General features: G+C 42.6%; 1 protein-coding gene across 8 annotated transcripts in view; it reads right to left on the bottom strand.

Annotated features, from left to right (window-relative positions):
* RESF1 (retroelement silencing factor 1) overlaps nucleotides 1-6,154 on the bottom strand; it is a 39,684-nt gene extending 33,530 nt beyond the window's left edge. For 4 of the 8 annotated variants that reach the window (XM_058804542.1, XM_058804532.1, XM_058804539.1 and 1 more), the window contains exon 1: nucleotides 2,637-2,816. The gene's annotated coding sequence lies outside the window, so the exon portion shown is untranslated. Of the gene's footprint in view, nucleotides 1-1,948; nucleotides 2,230-2,275; nucleotides 2,594-2,636; nucleotides 2,817-6,072 lie in introns of those variants that run through there. The other 4 variants (XM_058804536.1, XM_058804533.1, XM_058804535.1 and 1 more) reach the window with 4 other exon arrangements.
* Nucleotides 6,155-25,822: the final 19,668 nt, after the last annotated feature.

The following is a 25,822-nucleotide window of genomic DNA, read 5'->3' as shown; positions in this document are numbered from 1 at the left end:
CTGAAAATTCCCCAAAAGAGATGTCTCCACCTACGCTCCGCCCACGCTCGGCCTACACCACGCCCCATATGAATATGCCTGATTATGTATCTGATCTGATGTAATCCTATACCCAAAATTGTATATAAGGCTTGCTTTTGCTATGTGAACTCAGAAATCCATTTTGTGATTTCTCCGACGCGTCGCTAATAAAAATACCTCCTGCTTAATTGACTTAAGCTGAGTCTGATTAGGCAGTCACTCTGCCTGTTTGGGGCAAAATTTGGCAACAGTATTTTCACCATTTTTCCTTGCTCTTCTTTTTTCTTTCCTTCTAAGTCACCAGCAGGCTCTAAGGTTTTCCACAAGCTCTCACAGCTATGCTCAGCAAAGCAGGAGCTCTTCTAGGAATCAAGAAATCTGAACTGCACCTTCTTGGCTTTCTGCTCCCTTTTACTCCTTTTGCTCTGTCTTCATCCATGCCTTTTAATTTATGGGGTGGGGAATACTGCTCTGCCTCTGACAACTGTTAATCTTCAACACAAAGAAGAAAGGCTCAACATCAATGTAACAGGTTAATTATTACAAGATCAAATGCTGTGACAGTCTCACATTCCCAACCACTGATATGACATTCATGGCTGCAGCAAATGAAACTGAACAAAAAAAGGCAAATAAAACAGTTGGGAAAGGCTGATTTGTGTAAGTTTTAGAAACACATAAAAATATTCTCCTACTGAAACACCTTATCCTGCAGAAAACAATGTAAGTCAGCAATTTGTTGGCTTCTAAAGAATCTGTGTTTGAGTGACAGCCTCCTGCAAATCAGAGTATTTTACTGATTTACAACTATTTTTTTTAAGATTAGTAGGAAGGGGGAAGAGTGAAAAAGCATCTGTGTTTTAAATAGAAATCAGAACCATAACAAAAATAATAAAACTACTAAAAATTCTAGCAGACCAATGAACTGCAGATAGTTTTAGCTTTTACTTAGAAGGAATCCAAAACACCCCATAACAGACTTGACATAAAGCATGCTGTAATGTTTTTTTGTCTTCTGCCAAAACATCAGACAATATATTATTTCCAGGGGAAAAGATACTGTTTAAGCTTAAACTACAAAGAGATCTGGATCCTTGAACTCCGCCTCCCAAATCACTGCAGTGAGCCACACAAACACACTGAACTAATGGGTCCTGGTAAACATCTTGGGAACCACAGCAGTAAATTTTCCAAGACCTTGCACCTTGAGACCCAGGGGAACTTCTATGCTGGCACAGGCATCAAGAGTAAAGGATTTAATTTTGCAGACAGTAATAAAAAAAACAATCATTATCACAAGTCTGTTTTCTCTGTTTTCTCTGCCAGGAGTATCTGTTTGAATGTTTTGGGACATCAGTTGGCCAGTTCAAGGGAACGGGGTGATAAGAGCCCAGTAGGAGTTTTTGATGTTTGTAACAAGTTTTACTCCCATCATTCTCAGACAAATATTTTCTCAGGAGAAAATATTTACCAGGAGTAGTCATGACAAGCTGGCTTTGTCTTATTCTATTTTTAAGCCCTCCCAGGAGGCTAGTTAAGAGCAGGGAAATGCCCAAAGTTACCACGGAGCTCCTAGAAAGAGTTGAGTCAGCCTCTCACAACTTCTAGGAAAACAACTGCCAGCATTCCTATGGGCTTCTGAAACACATCCAGTGCTCCGGCAGAAAATCCACCCATGTTCTACCTGATGCTTCTGGTTCTCATTGATTCCATGGACAAACAAAGCACAGGAAGCAAGCTGCTACGCATTGATGGGGTACTTGCACTTGTTTCCTACATGGAATAAATGAGTTAATTCTATCAGCTACACTACTCAGCCAACCCAAAGAAGAAATAGCGAGCCTATACCTCTTTTACCTCTTTAAATAGGTTCTGCTTTTTCTTTTTTTTTTTTTTCTTTAATAGTATAAACAGTTTTATCACTTACACCATAACACACGACTGCAGGTGTCCCTCTTACACAAAGCAGAGCAGCGGCTCCTTACCGCGCATCTTGCGATGCCTATCGGAGAGGCTGAAGCACAGAAATCACTAACGCTGGACTTTCATCGCAGAATTTAAACACAGGACACTGGAAACAGCCAATCTTCAACCCTGACGGCGATTACTTTCTCTTGTCAGTTTTATTTGGTAGGAGGGAGAGAGAGAGGGGGAGGGATTTCCTCGTTTCTTATTGTTTTGGGCGTTTTTAGTATCTTTCAACCGCATCTCCCTGCACTGTCATACCCTACGAAGAAACACAGCAAAAACAAACCTCTGCCTCCTTAAGGTGCTCGGGGCGGAGGATGCGTTCCGGAGCCTGCGCATCGCATTGTCCTTGTTCAGGCAGGACTCTCTCGCTAATTGACGGTAATTGGCGCTGCGGGACCAGCAGCGGACCAGCCGTAGGGCCCCTCCGAGCCCGCGGCCCCCGCTCGCTGCTGCTGCGGCCTCCCCGCTGCCGGGCCCGGCCACCAACAGGGCTCCGCCCGCCCCAAGCCCTCCGCAGGGCCGGCAGCTCCCGGGGAGCGGCTCCTGGCAGCGCCGGGGGCCGGAGGGGAAGGGAAGGGGGACAGCACGGCCCGGCCCCACCGCCCCGCTCCGCTCCCTCCCTCCTCACCGCCGCACGTCCTCACCGAGCGCAGGCAGCGACTCGTCCGGAGCCCCGAGTGCCAGCCCCGATGTGAGACGGAAGGAGAGCCCGGCTGGGCAGCGGGGGCGGCGCGTCCTGCCCGGCCCGGCCCTGCTGTGCGGGATCGGGGCCGCGCTGCCCGGGGCTCACCCGGCGATAGATTGAGCCTCCTGCTCCTCGGATCCCTCCAGGCTAAGCCCCTCCTCCCTGCCCCTTTCCCTGCCTCCCTTCCTGCCTCCTCGGCTCTCCAGAGAGCTCCCACAGCTCCCCGCTTCCAGTGCGTCACGGTTTTTTGTTTTTTTTTTTAAGAAAAATAGAGTGGTTCTTTCGCATTCCCCCACGGACTGAGGGCCAATTGAGACCTCAGTTAGAAGAAGTGTAATAAAATAATCTATTTAATAATATAAAAGAGGAGCACCTCTTTTGTGCTTACAAGTAGAAAATTGTGAAGTGTAAGGTATAGGAATGTCAGGAGTGCCGTGTTTAAAACATGCAGCAGAAACCTCGCCAAGAAGCTAATGAATATCTTATGTTTGCTGGAGACCATCCTGCAGAGCAGTTCTGCTGCTTGGAAACCCCCTACCCTTCCCACCTTGATTGGAATAGCAAGGATTCCAATCACTAGAGCTCAGAAGAGATGCCCCAATTGTCTTAAAGTAGGAATATTGATGAAGTTATTTATTTAACTAGCAAAACGAGTTATGGTGAAGGTTAAATTTCAGAGCAGGCATATTATGCATAAAATGTGAAAACTTACATAACCATGACCCAGCATGATGCTGAATTTTGCCCCAAAAGGTGAGAATAACTGCCTAAGAGACTCAGCTTAAGTCTAATAAGCAGGAGGTATTTTATTGCGACACGTCGGAGAAATCACAAAATGGATTTCTGAGTTTCCCGTAACAAAGGCAAGCCTTTTATACAGTTTTGGATATAGGATTACATCAGATCATATACATAATCATATCTTTGCATGAATATTCATACGGGGCGTGGTGTAGGCAGAGCATGGGCGGGGATACCTCTTTTGAGGATCATCTTGGTGGTCGTTCCGGTTGCCTTCATCATGGGCTGGGGTCTCCTGATGAGTCTTCCTCCTTGAACCCCTTTCCTAATTTGGCCAATTCCCGGTGTACTTGGCTTGGTCCCCATGGCTTGGCAAGGCTCTGAGGGTCAGTTTGACATTGTTGGCTCTGAACCTGCTTAGCCCATCAGTTCCCCTATCCCTATCTCCCTTTCCTGTCATTGTGTTCCATGCTTTAACCGATTTATTGCTCTATGTGTTTCCTAAATGCTATGCTTTCTTCAAATGCCTCACATTCTATGTTTTAACTCATTATTTCTTGAAGGCTATCTGTTTTGGGGCTTCAAGCATCAAAAGGATGGATTTTGTTTACAAAGTAGAACATGCTAGAAGGAGTAATTCCCTGTTTTCCTGGCACCAAAATAAAGAAGCATCTGCTTATTCACATTGTGTGGGAAAATCAGTGTCTGTAAAGGAGAGAGAGGAGTCCAGCAAATTCCAATACAGGGAGAGAGCACACTGGGCAATACCCCTGTGAAGTGTCCCGAGGTTTTGGAGGGCACAGCCTCCTTTTATCCTCAACTCCTGACTGTGCGTTGCTGTGTTCCTTTCCTCATTGGCTGAGGTATTAGGAAAGCATGGATTTCCTGAACCACCTACTACGTATTCCCTCTTGAACATGCATGGTCATTTTCCCCTCAAGTTCGGAAGTTCAGGCTTTCTGAGTTCCAAAATAGACTTTGTGCAGATCCCTTTCTCCTATTACTCTCAACTCAGAAAATCAAACTGCCTGGGTCCAACTGTCTGGGTTCTGTAACTTGCTCAGCTCGATGTTCATAAAGACCCATTTCCCCTAAAGGCCCCCACAGCCATGCCATTCTTCCAGAACCTGACTGGTTCTTTCCAGTCATTCCTGGAGATATAACACCCTATTGCTCCTATCATTAGTGAAGACCCCCACCCATCAAGTTGTTTGTGAAGATATTAGCATATATTTTTCCTATCAACATAAAATTGATGTTGGACAAGTTTCTTTCATGCCATTTGCTCACATAACTGGAGACTAATAAAAACTCACTGGAGTTATCCCAGTGCATCCTGCACCATCACAAAGTAATGCCTGCTTCTTAAAACTACATTGGTGTCAGGGAGTTTTATTCCTGCATTTTGGTGACAACTCAACAATGCTGAAGTCTGACATTTGTTGGATTTGAAGAACAATGGCACAGATGAGGATGTGGCATGCAAATTTCCTTATAAAGCAGACAAGTGATACTACAGATAAGATATCTAAAGTTGCTGGGCTGACACAGCTGGCCTATGACTGGCAGTCAGTAACTTCACCATATAAAAGCCTGGTCCTTCTTTTTATTTTGTTTTTTAAGAAATTTTCTATCATAATTTTGAAATGTTAGAAAGCAGGCATTCCTTATTGCATTGCTGGTCACATGGAGGATATTTCCTCTAATGAGGTGTGTCAGGACACTTTACAGCAACACATTTATTGCTCCATGCTCATATGTATGGATTGTAGTGTACTTCTAGCTAAGACACGAACATCTCTTTCCCTAGAACTAATTTCCACGCATCTGCCTCTTACTGGAAGTCCTCTTATGATTGTAGAAAGTTATCTGAAGGAGTTTCTGGTGGTTTTACTCACCAAGTGCCCACAGTGTTACAGATGTCCATGTCTTGACCTTCTCTTAGGGCATGTGCTGTTGCTTCCTATTACATGGCTGTGCCACAAAAGCCACTACATCCCTCATTATGTGTTTATCCACTGGTTCCAGCTACACTTAGCATCTTGTGTGCATACTTTTACATTCTGTTATCTGCTTATTTGTTGTTCCTTTCTTTGGACTAATAAAGTATCATTGTGTCCTGTCCCTGGCCAGGCCTGTGCAGAAGCCTGGGCACTGAGGAGTTCACATTCTGCTGTGTCTAAAACAGCAGCAGTAGCCACTGTAGTGCAAGTGGGAAAAGCTGAACAGGATGTGGCAGGAGAGGAAGCCTGCATGTAGGAGGAGCAGCACCTTTTTGGGGCCCACTTCCCTGTTCTGGGACTACACCCACAAAACAGTGTAAGTGCCAAGATGAAGTCAAGAAGCAGGCATAAACTGTTGACCAAAGCATTGAGACCACCAAAGACCCCCTCAAAATCCCACAACCCACTTCCAGAGATATCCCACAGAGAGATCTAGATTGACTGGAGAGCTTTGGCAATCATCCAACTCTATGAGTAGATCAAGAGCAAGTGCTGGATTCATCACCTGGGATAGGGTAATCCTGGTTATGTGTGCAAATTGGGGACTGTAAGGAGTTAAAAAGCACAGTTGCCTACCTGAAACACTGTTTAAGGCTAGGGAAGGACTTACAATAGGATAAATGTTGTCATCTTACCACAGAAGTCCCATACCTCCTCAGTGATTGCTCATATGCAGCTCCTCACAACACTGACACCTTCTCCTTCACAGTACAACAAACTCCAAACCTCAGTGATTACTCATAGGCAGCCCCATACAGCACTGACTCCTTCTTCTTTCTCACAGCACAGCCAACAAGCTACATCTCTCACCTTACCTAACCCACTCTTTTATAGCACTCATCCTCATTGGACACAGCTGTGGCCTGTTAAGGGCAGGCCTGTTCCTGATCTTTGGTGATTAGCACAGCTGCAATTCCTCAGGTATGAGATTGCCTTCTGCACTATTCTCTTACATTCTATCCCTCCACAGATAAACACAAAAAGAAGGAATTTACAACAGGAAGGATTCCCTTCCAGGCCTGGTGGAGGCTTTATCTGGTTAGCACATCCTGATCGATGCAACCCAACAGAAATTTCTGCTGCAGCAAGCTGTGTGAAAGGAAGCAACTACTCATACACATAACCCTGGTCAAAGGAAGATCAGCCCACATTATGGACAGACATTATCTGCAACCAACAGAAGCCCCTCAAAGCCTTGGAGGAAGCATTCTCTGAAAGAGGACCTTGCCTACCTTCAGTTCTGTACGCCATGAAGACACACCCAGCCTCACTTCATGTGTAAATTAGAAACACACTTCCATTGATACTCAGAACCTGGACTGCATAAAGGTGGGACCACCAAAAGAACAAGTATCACCCCACCACTGAGAAGCCCAGGGTGAGGAAGGACCAATGGGACACCCCTGGCTCCATAGATGGCGGATCTGCTTGATATCTCTCTCTCTCTCTCTCCTCCTCTCTCTTCTCTGTTTTCTAGTTATTTTTCTATCTCCCTCCCTCATGTTTGTTGTTAAATAAAGTCCATGTAGTTGACTCCAGCATATGGTCTCATTGGAACCTTAATTCAGGCAGTCATGTCTCACTAGTAACGGGGATGTGAGGCTGAAGAAAAGGCCCATGAAAAGAGATCTGGTGATTTGGATTGATGGCAAGTTGGGTATGAATGGTGTTCCCAGGCAGCCAAAAGGGCCAACCACATCCTGGGGAGGACATCAATGGCACTTTGAGCCATTTGAGGGAGGTGATTGTCCTGCTCTACTCTGTGCTGGTGTGACCCCACCTCTATAGGGAGAGTTGTGTGTGAGTTTTGGGCACCTCAATGTAAGAATAACATCAAATTACTAGAGAGTGACCAGAAGAGAGAGACCAAGATGGTGAATGGCCTCAACTGTAACCTTTACAAAGAGTGGCAGAGGTCACTTGATTTCTTCAGCTTGGAGAAGAGAAGACTGAGGGGTGTCCCCATGGCAGCCTACAACTTCCTTGAGAGGGATGTCATGAATGAATATTCTGGCTGCTTAAAGAATCATCATCATCAAAGTTATTAGTAAAGGAGGTTTTAATATATATTTGTGAAAGTGTGGCTTAACAGCGTTCTGGCAAAGTTTGCTACCACATAGAATAAAACATATAAAGAAAAACAGGATCAGAAAATGTTTAAAATCATTTTCACAGACTCTGGGTTACAAATCGATGAGAGTGCTAAAGGGTAAGGGAGACATTCCCATTGGGTCACAATATTCAGAATGGATCCCCTTGCCAAACTTAGCCTCAGGCTTGCTCAAGAGTTTTATGTCTAAAGGATTCAGAAGCACTTAATCATTATTTTAACACTTACAAAATTATTCAATAGAGTTTGCCATAAGCAAAGTAACTGAACTATAAATCTAAGCTGGCAATATTCATATAGTACTGGCTCTAAGGGATCTAAAGCCATTCAGACACTCAGACACACAGGCAGAAGGCAACATGTACAAAGGTTCCTATTAAACATTCCTCCCACGCCGAGGTCAGTGAAGGAATGCCTTTACATCTCTCAGCAGGCTGAGCCTTAAAGAGTGGTGTATGAACACAGGCCCTCTTGTCAGCTTTCAGAGATGGTTCTCCAAGCACCAGTGTGAGAGCTGGCAGCTCTGAGAGGTGTCCCACTCAGAGTCAGAGGCTGGGACACAAAGCCTGCTGACTCTAGGAGAGCTCTGAGTCTCACTTTAGACTGCTGCTCTGAGGGTTGCCAAATGCTTGGCTTCAGTCACCTGTCAGTCTCCAAGATGATTCAGGCAGGTAATGCTCCAAGGCTGATTATCTCTTGTCCTTTGTTAGGCAATGGGAGCTTCTGCTAAGGACAGTCTTTCCCACTATAGTCATGCATGAGTTTCTGGTAAGACTGAGGGAAGCTTCATTGCTAAGTCATGGCTCGAGGCTTAGTCCTAAAGGGAATTGCTGAGAGCAGCCTGAGGGATGGAATGCACCACCAAAGGGAACAGTGGAGGAGGAGGTGCTGATCCCCTCTCTCTGGTGATCAGGAATGGGAAATGGAACAAAGCTGTGTGAGGGGAAGTCCACATGGGACATTAGGAAAAGGTCCTTCACTGAGAGGATGGCCAGTCAATGAACAAGCTTCCCAGGAATTGCTTGTGGCTACAAGTCTGTCTGAATTCCAGGAGCACCTGAACAACACTCTTTGTCATATGGTTTGGTTTCAGAAAGTCCTGTGAGGAGCAGACAGTTGGACATGATGATCCTTATGAGTCTCTTCCAATTTGAGATATACTATGATTCTGTCATCTGAAAATCAGTTGCTACAGAGCCGAAAACCCTTCTCAACGTGCCAAACGGGTTTCAACGGCCCATGCAAATGAGGAATTAAAACTTGTTTCTGAATTAAAACAAACTCAATACCATGCTACATTTCTATTCCCTTGCACACCCTCACAACTTCCCATCACAGCAGAGATATCAGGAATCTGCTGCAGCAGAAGAACCTGGGATGGTCATTGTGTATTTGTTTACTTGTTGCCCAAGGCTTAACAGTTTCCTTGCCAGCCAGTGCCTAATCTTTGGGGGATCCTTGACCTTTGCATTCTCCAGATTCCAAGCTGTCAGAGCATTCCTCCCAGCCTAGTGCTGTTGGTGTGCACCCCTGCCCCTTCCTCTCCTTGGTAATGTATACCTGCACAGTATCCTGTGCAAACAGGAACTGGAATACAGTGAGGTGTGACCAGCACTCCTGAGTCAAGGTATCTGCCCCCCTGGCTGAATTTTCTCTCACTTTTGTAAACATAACTGATGTTGTCAGATAACTTTTACAATGGAAGTTGCTTAAGGAAGAATTTTGGGGTTTTTTTTTGAACTGATAAGATTCACCCAAATCCCTTAAGCATTGTGCAAGATCACATCCCCTAATAAATATGCATTAGGTAGGCAGAGGCTATGCATTAGATGGGTTCATGTGAATTTTACTTTGTAGAAGAGAGAACTTTTTGTCCCTCTGTCTGCTTGATTTGTGGAAACCTACACCTTGTAGCCTGCAGGAATCAGGTATACTGAGCCCTGGTGTGTGACATGGCTGAACTGTGCACAGGAGAGCACTCTGAAAAAGTAAAGGAGTCCATGACACATACCACCATCAATTAATTATTGGAAGGTGGTGTCAGGATGCTCTACTTGAAGGCTGGTGCAATCCAGCAATTATATGCATTACACTGCATTGGGCCAAATTGCCAAGGTAGCAGTGTTGGAAACACCAGGTTGGGAAGGAACATCAGCAGTAGCAGAATTAAGGTAAATTGGAAAGAATTACTATGGTGAGTATTGGGTTTTTTGGCAGGAGTCTGGGCAGAGACAGGCAGGTGTGTGCAGGAGCAGTGAAAAGACCAAATGAATAATTAGATACAATATGAGGTAAAAACAAGGGAAGAATGGGATCTTTGGGCACTAGGACTGGGGAATTATTATCAAAGGTGGCATTTAAAAATGGAGGTACCATGGCCTAAACATGTTCTGGTTTCAATATCCATTCTGTCTTGGGTTCACATGCAGTCCATGGCATGTCTTATTTGTGTGTTTCAGCTCATCTACCAGCTTAGATTCCATTTATAATTGCTCTATGTTACGTTGATTTTTGACAAGATTGAGTCTGAATAAACTGGTCAGGTCACTATGATTTGTAGTCCACACAAAGTTAATTTTATTCCAATGAAAACCCACCATCAGTAACAGTATTGTTCCCTGCATCTTGGAACACAAAAACATTACTGATCCATTGCACTGACTTTCCATAATTCACAGAATAATGAAGGCACACATGAATTCTCAAAATAATGAAGCTCCCAGACATACTCCCACACTTGTTATTTCCATGATGTTTGCTAATAATAGGTGGAAATTGTGTTTTCACTGAAAGAAACAGTGTTTTGCTTGTTATGGAGATGCTGTCGAACAGTATCCATTTTTTATTACCTGGATGCACATCACAGCCCTGCTTGGGTCCATCCCCTGGCCCTGCTGAGACCCTGAGGCTGTGCCCGACCCAGCCCTGCCCCACTGGCCATGGCAAGAGCCCACAGCTGGGCAAACATCCCAGGTTCAGCTCAGTGTTACACACTCCTTCCTTTTGACAGCAGATTATCACACCCACACAGTTGCGCTCAAGCAATTCAATGTTGCAGTAATCAGGAGCTGGGGTCGCTGTGAGCTGATGGCTGTCAGCAGGCGCTGGATGTTCATATTTGTGAGCTGAGACTGGGTCGTGCACACCAAGCCCCGTCCTTGACTCCTTGCCAATATTTCCTAGTCCCCTTGCAGTGAACAACATGGTTATTGTCAAAAACACTCATTATAACACTGGCTTTTCGCAGATATTAAAATGGATGCTGTATGTATAATGTTAAAGTAACTTTGCTATAAAGATACAGTTTTTATTTCTGCTATTAACTAAACTTAGACATAGTAGTGAAATAGCTGATGTAGTTATGCTTGTGGTAGTTGAACTGCCTGCTTGGTTGAGATAACATCCAATGAACCCTGATGAAGACCCCTGCTACTGATATGCCACTATCAGCACCCACCATGTGTAGAAAGTATGGACCAAAGCCCAAGCTGGAGGTGATAACAAGAATTCACTAAAACCACAGCCAAGGAATACTCATGTTCCAAAAGGGTGGATCGAGGAGGAGCCATGCTAACAGTTCTTGGAACATGTAAACTAGTTTGGGGAAAAGTCTAAATATGCATAATTGTTTGTGAATACGCAATAGGCTGACGCAATGGAAAAGGTATGTAAAGACTGTCTCTGGAATAGCAGGTGTGCTCTTGGCTGAATGCCAAGCACCCAGCTGTTAAACTTTGCTTTATCATCTTTGTCTCCTCTTGTCCTTTATTAAAGTTTTAACTTTCACCAGGAGAGTGAACCCTGTTTTTCACAGCTATCAAAGGGATATAAACCAGCAGAATATTTTTTGTAGTCTACCCATTTCAACTGTGGTGCAAGTACTCAGTTTTCATTATGGCATTTCATTGATTTGATATGACAGACAACCCATCCTATTTATAGCCACAGCAGGACCTTCACCTTTATCCTTAAAATTGTGTTCTGTCAAAAACTTCAAACACAAAGCTGCATATATGCATATTCAAAAGGGCACCTCCACTTCCATCATTTCTGTTCTTGCATTTTCCTGTTTTATTTTGCATCTCTGACCATTCTTCATGCAACTCAGTTATCCAGGTTAAAATATCTCGCTCTGAAGGAGTTTCTAGTGAACTTGAGTGCACAATGAACATCATCTGCATTGCAGAAAAGGGTTTCAAAGAAATAAATCCCCAATGCCCATTAACCTGATTTTCTTTAAACTGTCAAGATCAGGGATAACCAGTAATTTCAGCTCTTCCCACTCCTGTCCACTGTCTTTGTACTGACTCTGTTACAGTTTTTGTGCACCACTTAATGCAGTCAGGACAGCTGAAGGTCAACGCTTGCTAGTGTTGCTTCATCCTCAGACCTTGGAGGCCGGTCATGGTCACTAAACCCTTGAAGCCAGGGCCTCCAGCTCAGTCAGTAACTTGTAGACTCACAAATACACCCTACCTGTGGGGTGTATTTCCAGTTTCCTGTTTTCTTAATCTTCCTGTTTCTGTTGGGCACCAATGTTTGGTTTTGCTGACCACATCGCACGCCCCAGGCTGGCAGTGTCTCTAACAGACATACTCACCATTCTTTCAGCAGTTTCCTAATCCTGTTTCTCTGATGAGCTTTCACATCTGATCCTCAAATGGTTCCTAGACTGATTCATCCATTTATCAATCTCTTTACAGGGATCCTTATTGAAATAATCTTCCCATTTCCCATCTCTCCACTGCAATTTGGCTCAAGCAAATATCCAGAATCATAATCCCTACACTCAATAACCTGAATCTCAAACCACTCATCCTTCTATCACCTCATGACCTCTAAAATCACTGTCAGGCCTGCATTCTGGGATCATCTGCCCAGGAGTTCACAGCTGCACATCCAATGCACTTCACACTGAACTTCCAACAGCCAGCCACATTTTGCTTGTGCTGAAATTATAAATTCATGCTCCAAAGCCTTTTACCCACATGATATTCTTTCACAGTGGTTGTGCATTCTTATTTTGGTCCTTCCTTTCTAAGGGCACGGAATCATGACCTGAACAGAATCAAATTGAAACTCATACCACTAATATGCCATAATGAGGCTGATATTAAGGAGAAGCAGTTTAAAAAAAGATGTTGTATGTATTTATTGTATCACCATTAATAAATAAAGTGAATTCTGAAGGTTGGGTGCGCTAAGACTATTAAAACTCCACATCCAGATAAAACTATCAAGATAGAGTATATTAAAGGACATCAAGTTACATCAGAGAAAACATGAGCCATGCTGCCAGGGCATTGTATGTCAATAGATGTAAAACCCATGGAGTCACAGATGGAAATGCTGTCAGGACACTGTATTTTGATGGTGTAGCCTTGAAGCTCAGGTGAATTGGTGTTGTGCTTGCTGGTACAGAGGCAGGAGGCTGCAGTTTAGTTCTGTACTGCTTCAGGGCTGAGATTTGCCAAGAATTGCTTGGTCTGAGCTTGTTTTGGCCCGCAAGGGGCTCTGCATTTGTTTGTTTAGCTGTAACAGCAGTTGCCTAACAATCAGATTACATATAGTACTATCCAACTGGTTTTGACATTAGTTAACTTTGTGCCATTGTACACTAAACTGTATTAGAATTTTTTTTTTTTTTTTGGTGAAACTATGGTTAGTGCAAATAGGTCATGATTCTCTGTCTGTGACCTAGAATTGCCTAGAAGAGTAGGAGTGCAGGATGATAGCAGAGTCCTTGAAAGCCCAGGCACGTGATGATACCAGAGACCCCGGGGTCATAAACACATTACTGGCACTCAGTTATTGGCCACTAAAGGAATGTGGCCTTGGGAGCTGGATAAAACCAGTTTTAAGGGAAGGAAAAAAAAAAAAGAGAGAACAAATAGGAAGTGTCTAACATAATATAAAATATAGCAGGCAGTGAATTTTGTTATAAGAAGAAATTGTGAAGCAATGGAGAAAGAGGAAGATGTGGTGTGTGTTACAAAATATGTAAAAATAAATCAAAGCACAGACCCTAGAGAGAGGAAGTTTCCACCACCAGCATCAAATTTCTCCCAACAAAGAACAAGAGTCACCAACAAATCTCCTATTTCATGGTCATCCTTTGGGGCCAGAGTGATTCTAATACCAGAGAACAGAGACAGCTACTAGGAATTTTCCATACAGCTGTTTTAACTGCGAATTAATGTGGCTTTTTCAGTAAAAATGTGAAATACAAAGTTGTGTTTTGTGTCAGGTAAATAAAGGTAACCTGTGTAATTGTAATTGTGAAATGTGTGGAACACTGCCAGAGGACAGTTATAAAGATGAATTCTAATAAACAACTGAGAAAAGCAAAGCATGGAAGAAGGTCTTTGAACCAGTCTTTTGTTTGCAATTAACTATTATAAATCTTAAGTTGTTTTGTAGTAAGAATATTTGGATTATAACTTTAGAATGTTGCTTTTTGATAAGAACTTTTTGCTTGTAATTGCCTTAAGCAGTTTTGTAATAAGAACCTTTGAAATATAGCTTTAGAATGTTGCTTTGTATTAAGGATTTTTAAACTGTAGCTTTAGAATGTATAATGGATTTAAACAAAAGAGGGAAGTGAACCTATCCCAAGCTCCTAAGGAAACGGTGAAAACATCCTGAAAAAGGAAGATGGACATCAATGCTACTGGTTAATGATTTCACAAAGGGAAGCTGGACATCACTATCATAGATTAGTGGTCCTAGAAAATAGAAGCTGGACCCCACATCTGGAAGCTGTACCTCACCATCTGGGATACAGATCCTGGGATCTTGAAACCTGGAATAGATCACAATAGAGTATAGAAATTGGAAAGGACCCAAACATCACCATTACAAATTTACGGTCCTGAAGTGTAGAATTGTGATGTAAAAAATTGGAAATAGAAACTGCTGAGAGAGCTCATGAATATGCATGAATATGATCAATAAATACCAGCAAGCCCAGCAATGAGCAGTTGGAGGGGAAATCCCCCACCACTGTACCCAGTGCTGTTTTTGCTCATACGTTACCATATTCATTAATAAATTGGATTACCGTTTGATATATTGGCTGAGTCAAGCTTCTCATTTCTAACAAAAATTATATTATTTAAACTATTCATGTTGCTACCATTGCCACCAGACTGACAGCAATGCTTTGCTCTTAAGACATTAGTTATGCAAGCAATAAATTTTACTAGTAGAACGTATTTTTTTTAGCCCACAGAAGCGGTGCATGCTGCAGCCCAATGTCAAAGGAAACCACAACCCTGTAGTTCAAACATTGCACAAGAGACCTGCAACATGGGCACGTGCAGGGTCTGTTGAGGATGTGTATGACTGGTATCAGAACAGGAACCATGTTTAGATGTATAATTAAGACTGGTATAATTAAGACACATGCCACAGGCAGGGTAACAGTTGTAACTCCAATATAATAATGAATACTGATAGCACAGGCACCACTGTCTCAGAATCAGATGTGCAGAATCAACCACTACCATTCCATAAGCATGCTGTCTATTTCAGTTTTACCTTAGTAGGGGCAAATGCACCTCTGGGGTTTGTGTTGTCTCCCATTTCTTCCACTTGAAGCCTGTTGTAATATGGATGCAACTGTCTGGGACAAGAGATTTATTTTCAGAAGTATTTTCTTGTTCAGGCAATGCCAAATCAAATAAAGTTTTTCCTCCCAGTCAATCAGATAAGCTATGCCTTAAAGCGGTTTTCAGGATCTCTAACCACATATACCCGGAATATTTGTTTTGTCTAAGTATTTCCAAACATGGGCTGTATCACCTGATTTGCAGCTGACTGGTTTTCTGATGGTGATTTTTTTTTTTTTTGGTGGCAAGAATATAGCCTTTGGCAATGCAGTAGGCATGGTAGCTAAGAAGGATGTGTTGAATCTGGCGTGTTTAGTCTTGCAGCTTGCAGAAAAGTTGCCAATTTCAATTGTCCTAGGGCCTCTTTCTGCCTTGGACCCGTCATAAAATGAGTGGTTTCGCTTGCCTAAAGAATCACCATCAAAGGTTTTGGTGAAAACAGATTTCAATATGAATTTGCAAAAGCACAACAAAGTTTGATGGCAAGGTTCAACCTACTACTTATTACATGCATAATACATATAAACAGAAAGCAAAATAGAATCAATTTAGAGTGATTTTGGTGGAGGGCAGGGATGCAAAAGGGGTGAGGCAGAAAAGGGTAAGGGTGACCCTCCAGAGAGGAGTCTGGGTGCAGCTGGATACAAACTTAAGCTTGGACTTGGTCAGTGGTTTAAGTGTAAAGGATTTAGGACCCCTTAAATGTCACATTAGCCAATAATAAATTTCAATAATTACGACAATGACAGTTATGGATTATTACATGTCTACTATATTTGCTGTAGAATGTTCAAGTCAATACACACACACAAAGATATGTATATTTACAAAGGCACACCTATTAAAAATTTCCCTCAAGAACAAGTGAAACATCCACATCTAATGCCTTTTGGTGGTTCTCAGTGGCAGGGGCTGAGTAGCTGGGATATTAGCCCAGGTCCCATTACCAGCCAAAGGTCCTCCAAGTTTCACAAATTGGGAGTTCACACACTGAGATCCCACTCAGAGGGAGATGCTGGTGCAGCCCGCTGCCCTTCAGAAGAGATGAAAGGGTCTTGCTTAGGAATGCTGTTTATAGGGTCGTGAGATGGTTGGCTTCAGTCACCAGTAAATTTTTTGGCTGCAATCCAAGACTGGCAATTACAGAAATTTTCAAAATACCAGTAAGGGTAGTACTGTTCCACTCAGGCTGCAATGCAGATAAGGGATGTTTCTGGGCTGCCAGGGGATGACAGATCATTCCTACTCTCCTCTTCCACCTTGGCCAGGCAGCAGCAGTTCCTGGGAGGGTCAGTGCTGCCCCTGGCCTTGCAAGAGTTCCCAGTACAGCCCAGGGGAGCTTCACTGCTCAGCTCTTACCCAAAGGCCACAATTATTGAGATCACAGAGCAGATGCAAGCAGGCCAGAGAAGAGGGGGTGAGGATGCACCCCCACAGGACCCCATTCCCACTCATTAGTTGGATTGAGCAAGGGTCACATGGTGCTCATGAGCCTAACATGTGTAATTTAAAGATTGTGTAATTAATTAATCAATGTGTGTAATCATGAGCACATGTGCAGCATATTTTTCTGTCCATGGGAAACACCATGTGTCTTTGATCACCAGCTGCATTTATTCTTCCTAGGAACTGTATGGTTATTAAAGTAATGAGGATATTAGCGTGTATTGCCAAGGGAGATTCCAAAGCTGATCCCAAATCTGATTGCTGCAGGGGCTGAAGACATTGTGAGCAAAGCACTCACTGCAGGAGTGCACAGGTGACCTCAGAGCTGGCCCCTCACCATGGACAGGGTCTGTGCAGGGTGCCATGCCATCATCAGTCCAATGACCAAGCCCCTGTTCTTCAGTTATATTCAGGTGGCTGTTCCACCACAAAACTTCTATTTTCTCTTTTTTATTTCTACCTGTTTATTGTCAGCCAACACCTATAATTCATCCACCCAGAGCTTTTATTTTCCTCATTCAATAAGCTTCCCTCGGTCTGTGTTGCTGCTAATGTAGCAAAATTGTTGGAAAAGAAATGAAATTTAGCGAAATGTTTAATTTCAGTTTAGTTATGAGTTGTGTGTGAATTGGTTTGTTAAAAGCAGTTCTGTAGCCATTGATAGTATGTGTTGGGTTTCGTGTGTAACCTAGCAGGTAGTCTTAGGAACTTAATAAATATTTAAACTAGTGTAGGAAAGTAAGAATGCTAACCTGTCTGGAGGCAGCATACAATGTTCTTAGAATAAGATAAGCAGAAGATTTATGATTTTGTTTGTGAACTAAGGAATGTATCACAAGGTGTCTGTGTCTAGGCAAGGGGAACTGTTTCTTGGAGACCTTTTTATGAATTGCATGTATAAAAGGGAAGCACCTGTACGTGAAGTTGGGGCTCGGACTTGGGACGCTAGTCCAGCGGCTCCCAGGCCCTTAATAAAGCACTGCACAAAACTTATCCGAGTTTTGTGTCATTTATCAATCGGGCAACAAAATGAGAATGAGAGAGTGCTTTTTGTTTTAAACAATACTGATTTAACACCCATTCGTGATCTTATAGCATCAAACCACAACCACTAAGAATATCTGTCATATTTCATTTGTCTTGGCCAGGTCACTAAGAGAGTCTGGCCAAGATGACTTGGACATGATAAGGGAATATCAGCTGAAGAGTGGTCATCATGTCTCTTTTGACTGGGGAAAACCAAGTGGTTTTTGAATGTGCCTTTCACTCTTCCAGCTACTTCTTGAGTTGGCAGTGACTGTAAATGTTTTTTTCTTTCATTCTGTCCAACCTACCTGACCTACTTTTGCTGATACAGTCCTCCATGTGTCTCCCTCTGGAGATTTTATGGATCAAATACTGTTCTTCATTTTCCTGCTATTTTCCACATCTTCAGTTCCGTCCTTCATTTTCCCGGTATGTTCTCACTGATGTTCTGGGGTCTTGGTAACAATCTGGTCTCTGTGCTGTCAACAATCACAATTATTTTAATCCTTCTCTTTTACTTGTTTCTGCTGGTGCTTTCAGACACATTTTTTATTTGCACACCTTAGTGCTCCTACCACAAATTTCTGCATCAAGAGGCCCAGTGACTGTATAGAAATCAGCTTTTTTATGCTCTGTCTAAATTATCAGTCACTGTCTGTGGTTCCTACCTTTTCTTTATTTTCCAATGAATGAGTCTAACCACTTCCTTCCACAATGAAGTGGTGGCAAGATCTCTTCTTGCCTTCTCACTTTGGATTCCCTGCCAACTTATATGGCAGTTAGTGAGATGAAACTCACTTCAAGACTCGTCAGATAAGAAAAGTGATTCCTACTTCATTAATCAGCTGGCTCTGTTTACTCATATTTTCACCAGCAGAAGTATCAGTGTGTGTGTGTCCAGGTAATCTGGCCAGCACAGTTTGTGCACAACATGTTGGACAGGAGATGCCAATACTGCATCCTGTCTACATTTCCTAAGTTCCTCTTCATTGCTAAAATCAAACAGCATTTTGTTAGCTTTGGAGAGTCAACAGTGACTGTGATCTTGGTATTTAGTTTTACTGCACGTGAGTCTCAGACAACACTGCTGGGTCATTGTTTTGGTTTTGTTTTCCTTTCTTAGTTCCATTCTGGCCCCAGCCCAGTTTCTTTACCCTTCTGTCATCTTATCTCATGGTTTCATTTTCTTGTTCTCTCGTCATGGAATGAAACCATTGACTGGTTGCACTGTGATCCAGGTGAACTTCTGACCTTAGATAACAATATATGCCATTATTTTATTACTTTTCTACTGTTTCTTCTCATATTTCCACTTACCCAAGCACATTTCCACTCTCACTTCCATAACAACCTGTGTTTTCATGATGCAAATGTCTGCATAAGTTCCAAATAAAAGTTTGGGATTTTCATTTGCAGGTTAGGATTCCAAGTTGCTTTCTGTTTGAACACCATCCATCACTAACATCATGCATATAAGTTAAATTGCTAGTTGTATTTGTCTCTTCTGTTGCCAAACAACTTCTAGCTGGACCCACCATAGGAAAGCTCTTTGCTTCTGAGGTGCATTGTCTGTTATGCTTTCCATTTCTTCTTCTTTTTAGTAAGGATGCTATCAGTATAGGTTAATTCACTGTTTTGTAAGTTGCTAAGGCATATTCAGTATTTGTGGACCTAGCAACCCAGGATTGTGTAGCGTCTTAAGAACAGAACTTATTACATGCCCTAAAAGCAGTCTTACAGCTTTCTTGTCTCACCTCTCTGGAGGATATGTGTGTCATGCACAACACTGCAGAGAACTTGAGACCTCGCAGAGCACCTTGTGACAAAACAAGAGCAAAACCAGGCCAGGGACTGCCAGCTACAGCAGTCCTAGTGCACCCTAAATACTGGGGTCTACCCAGTGTACAAGAAACCAATGCCCACAGAGTCCAGGTATTTATTTCACATCTGCTCAGAGATTGATGCAACACAGTAAATCCAAGCTAGCACCCACTCAGCAGACCAGCTGCCTGCTTTTATGCATTCACACTGATACATGGAAAAACTCCATAGCTGGTAAAAGTTGTAAAGTAAAGTAGATCTGTGTTTATTCAGCGCTGGGTGTGTGTGGGATATCTCCACAAAGACATGAGTGCCTTCTGAAAAATGAAAAAGTAACCCTCTATTTATTCCCTGAAATGTTACATATGCATCGAGTTTCACAATATACTCATGCATATTCATTTCTCAGTCCTGCCTAGCCCCAAAGGCAAACGAGTTTCCCTCATCTTCTTCAGAGATGTGTTCACTTTCTCCTCTTGCTCATGCTCTCTGGTCTCCTGGTCGCAGTTCAAACCACAGAGCTAGTTTAGGCTGGTTTGGGGTCCAAGGAGCCTCTCCTATGTCAACAGCCTTGCAAGTCTGGCATTCCTTCCATCCTGCATTTGCAAGCAGTTCCTCCCTTATCAGAATATCTGCATTCTCTCCTCCTGTCTTAGCAAGGACAGCAAATGTCAAGCAATATACATCCTCTAAACAGCTATTCTTAATCAATCACCCTTCAATTTCTAACCCCCTTGCCTCAAGACTGTGAAAGAGGAGCATTTTCCCTATACACAACAGTCTAACCCCACATTCATTGAGAGCAGATCTTCTCACCTTCCCATAAAGGCATAGCACCATTTATTTTATCATGCATGCTTTGTGGGGAAGGGGCTTATTTAGGTAAGGGGATACTGCAGCTTTTGGATGTACATTTTACTATGCAAATAACTAAAGGTTAGCACAAAAGCTCAACCAAAATTCTTCTTTGGCCTTATCAATAGTTTGTTCCAGTGTTATCTCCTTGTTTGGCAGATTTATGGTGTCATCTTGTACTCACTTCTTGCAGAGGGGCCTTGATTCTTGGGTTCTGATGGTTATCTTGCAGAGATAGGGTTTATTACAACACCAGCCACCATTTGTTCAGCTCCTCTCTTGAGTTTCCATAATTCTCACAGGAATCCCAGTGACGATATAGTCTGATGGAAATATTTCACCCCAAAGCTCGATTGGTAATGCCTTGCCTGTTCAGGGCTAGGTTTAGAGGTAATTCAGAGATCCGTCCCTTCCATGACTACAAACCCTCTTTTAACACACTTCCTTTCTACCTAAATGCTAAACAGAATGCTGCCTTTCAAGGGCCAGTTTGCAGCCCTGTTTATTTGTAAATTGGTCTGAGGTTTTGCTGGAGTACCCCAGCTCTGAAGGGGGAACCTTTGCCATTTTTGATTCAGACAGGCTGAGCTTGGCTGCAGCTTTTGTACAGGATCAGCCTCTGGGATCTGTGGTAATTTAAATGTTGTAGTTACTCTTTCCTTTCACGTTTTTTCAATGGTGTTATTTGATTTCTCTGCATCTTCATTAACTTGAGGAATTTCTACTACCATGAAGTGTGTTTTATAACCTCTTTTTTCCCACACACACTTGGATCACTTTAATCAGTTTAAGTAATTCCCTGAAGCATAAGTGGATTTTATGAAAGGATCCTCTAGAAACCATGTATTTTGTCAGGTATGGAAGGGCAAAAACCTCCATGCTGTCCTTTTCTGGGAGAATTTCAAGCTAGCTGGTTAATGGCATCAACAAAGACAATCAAACAGTTATTTCTCCTTGCTGTAGTTTGCAGGAACCCTGCATGAGTGATGCAAAAGTCATAGTGAAGACCCTGGGTTTTGTGGTACTGAATCTTTATTCTCCTTTGGCTCATCAAAGCTGTGGCTTTTCTGATTAATTAAGCCTTAGAGCGTTGGAGTTTCTTATATATTTTTTTTCTTTTCCTTTAGCATAGCTATTTAGTGCTGGTTTGTTTTGAGCTTTTTTTCCCTGAGTGTAGGTATTTAGTGCTTGTTGGGAGGATTTTCAGGGCTGTTGGATTAACTCCTATCTGCCATGACCACTAGAACCAGCTTTGTGCCTCTGTAAATGACCTGCACTTCTGTGGGGTTTTAGAACCATGTGCACATACATTGTGTCATATAGAAGATTTATAATGAGTTCTTTTACATCATTTGACTAATCTTGTGGAGTTTGTCACAGGTAAATTTAACCACAAAGTATCTGTCTGAACCACATAACTTGAACAGATTTAGGCACAAAATTGTGAGTAGATGAGCAAGTAAAGGTTTGTGTGGAGGGTATGGAAAGGTATTTTACATCTCTTGCTGTGCAAGGAGTTTGCATGGAAGAACCCATGTGGTGGTGACAGTAATTTTTCTCTCATCTGCCTCTCTTCCTATTTCTAGCTGTCTCTCTACCTCACATTTATTGTTAGGTTAAATTTGTACCATTGACTTTGGCATTTGGTCTTGTCTGCACCTTAATTCAGGCACAGGTATCTTTCAATTATCAGACTCTAACATTATTCCAGAAGTGGGATCCTAACATCATTCTGGAGGATCTTAACACTCCTGCTCCTGAATCAAAAGTGAATCCACCACTTCCAAGAAAATACTCTCATTCTTACAAATCTACTACTTTTTCAGCAGCAGCCTAAATTTTGAGCTCACTCTCCCTTGAACATCATCATTGTTGTAATTTTCTAGACACTGCAGTTCCTCTTCCAGGCAAGGTAGCACAAGTGTCTGGAGCTAGAAAGAGCTTTTGTCTTGCTGAAAGAGCTGTTAGCTGCTAGATGTCTCTGTCCTGAGTGGCCTTTGAAGGGAATGATTCTCCCTTTTTTTCCTAGGACAAGCAGTCATCTCCTACTCCTGACTCAGCCCAGTGTAATAAGTAGCAATACGTTTGTTCATTAATTAAATCAATAGCTAAATAAATTAAATTATAAAAGCAATAGCTAAACAGCTAAAACCTCTTGTTCAGCAGGATACAATATGTACCTATGTGCAGTCACATATGGTAACAGTCCTTAACCTGGCAAGAATTGCTTGGCTTGCAAATTCCACTTTATAGGTATAGGATATAATATGTACCTATATACAGCCACATATGGTAGCCATCCTTAACTTCTCAAGAATTGCTTGGCTTGCAAATTCCGCCCTGTAGGTATAGGATACCATATGTAACTAGATACTGCCACATATGGTAACAATCCTTAACCTCGCAAGAATTGCTTGGCTTGCAAATTCCACCTTACAGTTATGCCTTATAAGGGAAGGTTCACCCAGCGGCCAAAGAGGAAGACTTGGGGCCTTCATCCCACGACCACCAGAAGGCAGGAAAAGACCCCCTAGCAACCCGAGGAGCAAGCGCAGGAGACAGAGCACGTCATCCAGGAATCTGGGAGGAGAAGACAATAAAAGGCGAACCTTGGAGGGGGAAAAGTTGCGCGCCCAGAGGAGCGGGGACTCCTGGCCGCCCAGCGCTGAACCTTGCTTATTCTCGCTTGCATCATAATAAAGATAGTTATACGATCCTTAAATTCAGTGAATTCGTTTATCACACCAGGAGCTGCATTCTCTGCTGCTGCTGCTGCAAATGCTGCTTCCAAATGAAGAGCCCCTTTCTGCTAAAGCAAGTGTGATAGATGAGTAATGCGATGATTGACTCTCACAATCAATAGACAAATATCATGTATATAGGTTAAGAAAAGTTTTATAGATTTATGGTTATGTTGTACCCCCTCAAGTGGTTATCAAGGGACATCTGGGAGGGCTGGCTTGTCACTGTGGTGACACCTGACCTCCAGTCAGGATTTGAGGAGGAGATCTCCACCACTGGACAGCGAAGAAGGGGTTGATGGACAGAACTTTGGGCGGGTTTAAAGGGTGAAAAAGGAAAAAACCCTCCATTGTGAGGGGGCTGAGCACATGGCAGGGAAAATCTTTTGCTCCCAGCGCCGTAACCTTTTTTCTTTATTCAGTCTTCTGTAGTATCTCGGTGAAATACAAAGCTGTGTTTCGTTTCAGGTACATACATGTAATGTGTGCATTTGTGATTGCAACATGTGTGGAGACCGACAATGGGACATGTATAAAGATGGATTCTAATAATAACTGAGGAAAGTAAAGCATGGAAGAAGGCCTTTGAACCCATCTTTTGTTTGCAATTAACCCTGGTTGATTTAGGAGCATTGGAATTAAAGTGTTAAGGATGTTGCTTTTTGTTTGTAGTTAAGCCTTAAAGAGTTCTGCAATAATAACCTTTTGAAGTATAATTTTAGAATATTGCTTGTATCCTTGAAACTATGGCTTTGAAATATATATAAAGGAAATATGCTTATGTCACACCTTAATAAAGCAGAGAAAAGCAGCTTGAAAAAGGAAGATGGACATCAACTCAAGGATTTATAGTTTGGACCAGGGGAAGCTGGACATCACTGTTATGAGATTCATAGTCCTTGCAATCAAAAGGTGGACCCACATCTGGAGAGCTGGACCTCATCAGATGAGATTCGTCTTTTTTCTATTGGAAACTGGACTGTCACCATCTGGGGATACTCCTTTCTGGGATACATCCTGAGAAAAACTAAATCACAATAGTGTATAGAATTGTGACATAAAAACTGGGAATAGAAACTGCTGATGAGTAAAAACTTGGAATAGAAACTGCTGAGAAAGCTTATGAGTACCCCTATAAATACCTGTAAGCCCCAACTATGGGTGTGCAGTTGGAGGGAAAACTTCCCCCACTGTACCCAGCACTATATTGCTCATACTTTACCATATTAATTAATAAATTGATTTCTGTTTGAATATTGGCCTAGTCAAGCTTCTCATTTATAAGATTTTTGATAAGGTTTAATAAACCTTCCTAAACAATGAAAAATGAGCTGCTATTTCTCATACAAGTAAACCTAAAAAGGCTCCATGAGAATCAATGTAAATAGCAGAAGGCAGCAGAGCAGGTCTGTCCGATCCCACACAATGCACCTTGACTCCAGTTGCTCTGAAATGAGGACCTAGAAGGGAGGTGAGCCACATCAGGGGTCTGGGTGCATGGGCTGGATCACCAAACCCTTATCAGGGACCTGGGAATCTCAGCTATGTGGCTGCAGACAAATATGTCCCTGTCCAACAGGAGCAGGAGTGTCAGCTACATGACTGAAGGCTTGGGTTGGGTGCTAGGAGATAATTCCATAAAGCTGGCACACCACCTGAAGAATACATGCATGACTGTGTGATATATGTCACACAATAACTCGTGCTAAAGGAAATTAAAACCACAGCATCTTGTGTACCAAGCCAGTTTTGGGCAACAAGCAGTAATAGACTATGTGACAAAGAATGGAGATTCAAACACCAGGAGGACACTGTCTCCAGGGATGTATATTTCAAGGGATTTTTCATCCGACAAGACCCCAGCAGGAGGCATTTGAGAGGCATCATCAGAAGTTTATCCCAGAAAGTTTTCACCTGACAGGATTCCAGGAATTATCCACCGATTCCAGGCAGCAAGAAAGAAGAAACTACAATAATATGCTAAAATATGCTAAAGAAGAGCCCCCTTCCAGAGCCCAAAAGACTGTATAAAACAGATCCCTTCACAATGACATTTTGGAGACCCACAGGGAGTGTGGTGTCATAGAGGCCAAATCCTGAGTCTCCCCAACCCTGATCACCTGGCTCAGGGTCGATTCACCTGTGTTTTTTTCCAAATTTATACTTTGATAATTTAATAAATTTCCTTCATTATTAAATTGGAGTATTCATTATTAACAACTCTATGCTTTGGATCTGCCTCTCTCTCTCCCTATCTGATACCTGCTCAGTGTTTGCTAGCTGGTCCTGCAGGCAACATAACTACTGCTCATCTTTGGAGTCAGGGGGTTTCCTGAGTCAGTGGTCACAATCTCCTGCTGCTGGAATTACTTCCTCTTTAAGGACATTGGTTTTGAGCCAAAGCAGTTAATTATGTAGTTCATATTCTTGATTTGAGTTGGACCTTGAAGCCAAGATCTTTAGGCTGGCCTTGAAAGCCATTGTTCCTAGGTATGCTTTTGAATGCTTTACTGATTCTTTGGGTTATCTTGACCTTCTGGCATAACCCAGCAATTTGGGATGTACACTAAGCAGCAACTCTTAACCCATAAAACCAGCAATGATTTTCAAGGAGCGCAGCAGCAAAACGTGTACACTTGTACATTGATGTTCCTGTATTTGATTCTGTCAAGTAAGACTCTGATTTTGACCATCATGGTTTGTGTGTCTCACTGGGAATTTGGACATTAAACCTGCAAGCTTGACTTTCAAGATCCCAAGCATGTAAGGTACCATTTAAATGAATTTTCTCA

Source organism: Ammospiza caudacuta, chromosome 5, assembly GCF_027887145.1.
Source record: "Ammospiza caudacuta isolate bAmmCau1 chromosome 5, bAmmCau1.pri, whole genome shotgun sequence".
Lineage (NCBI taxonomy): Eukaryota > Metazoa > Chordata > Aves > Passeriformes > Passerellidae > Ammospiza > Ammospiza caudacuta.
This window is presented reverse-complemented; position numbering and strand designations above follow the sequence as displayed.